This window comes from Aplysia californica, unplaced genomic scaffold (genome assembly GCF_000002075.1).
Source record: "Aplysia californica isolate F4 #8 unplaced genomic scaffold, AplCal3.0 scaffold00129, whole genome shotgun sequence".
In the NCBI taxonomy this organism is placed as follows: Eukaryota; Metazoa; Mollusca; class Gastropoda; order Aplysiida; family Aplysiidae; genus Aplysia; species Aplysia californica.
Window position 1 is genome coordinate 1,170,848 of NW_004797399.1, and position 1,392 is coordinate 1,172,239.

The following is a 1,392-nucleotide window of genomic DNA, read 5'->3' on the forward strand; positions in this document are numbered from 1 at the left end:
AGCGCCACCTGAAGCAAAGAGCATACTTCCTGCGGACACTTTTTAGGCTGAGTGACCCATCTTGTCTTGTACTATCTTTGCTCCCAACACGCTTGAGCAACTCAGTGCGATTCAGTGATCCAGGGTTGCAACAAAGAATCTCTATAATGACACTGAATCTTAATGGTTTAAATGTAATGTTATCAGTTTATGATCCAAGACAAAATACAGCCAGCCTTTCTATGAGCAGCAGTAGATTTGCAAGTCAAAAGCCTGTCAACTGTCAGCAAGCGGCGAGTGGCAGCACCGGAGATTCTCCCCAGAGCAACTCACTTGCCTGCTCGCTATCAATGAGATGGTCCACTCAGCCAAAAAAGTGTCCGCCGGAAGTCCGCACAATGGCTCAGATGGCGCTGCAGTCTTTGTTTTGAAGCTCTCTTTTGTTTCTCCAGAAGAAGAATAGGAAAAGCACCCCCTTGCGTGGGCAGATCGACTGCTGTTCATCAGCTCTTCGGGTTCATTTTAGTGCGGAGTTTAAGGGTTTTTAAAATTTTGTTTTAATGACCTCTCGCCTCTCATTCTAAAGTCAAGTTAAAAGAAGAAAACAGTCGCCTCTTCCGGAAGTTTTTTTTTTGTCAGCGTTACCATTAAAAAAAAGCGTTCTTCCGAAATTTGAATTCTAATTTATTCAAAAACTTGTTAGTTTCTCTTTGTTTTGTTTTTCACGCAAGTAGGGTAACTCTATTCGCAAAGGGTGCGCATTTGCGAAGAGGGCGCCACCGAATTTTGAGGACACTTTTTGAATTGGCTCAAAGAGAGGAGTGGACCCTCTTGTTATGTATCATCATTGTCGCAACTCAGTGAATCGATTCAGAGTTGACACTAGACTTCTATATTTTTAGTGCAATGGGTGCGAGCAGGCCGACAGTGTCTACGTTCTCTAACGTAAGAGATGTATACAAGCTGTCTACGTTCTTTAAATTTCATGACTTCCAATTTTCCGCCATTTTTTAGTTTCCTCCAGACCTCATCTGCCGATCTTTGTGCAGAAAATTGACCCACTTTAACCCTCTCTGTCAAGAAATTTAACCCGCTTTAACCCTCTTTGCGTAGTAAAGGATGCCATTTTAACCCTCTTTGTGTAGTAAATGAACCCACTTTAACCCTCTTTGTGTAGTAAATGAACCCACTTTAACTCTCTTTGCGTAGTAAATGAACCCACTTTAAACCTCTTTGTGTAGTAAATGAACCCACTTTAACTCTCTTTGCGTAGTAAATGATCCCACTTTAACCCTCTGTATGCAGACACCAACAAAGTGTGGGCAGGTGCGCAGAAACAGAACTCTGAGTGGAGATGGTTGTCTACGGGAGACACTGTAGTGGTCAGTCTACGTGTTTGTGTGTGTGTGTGTG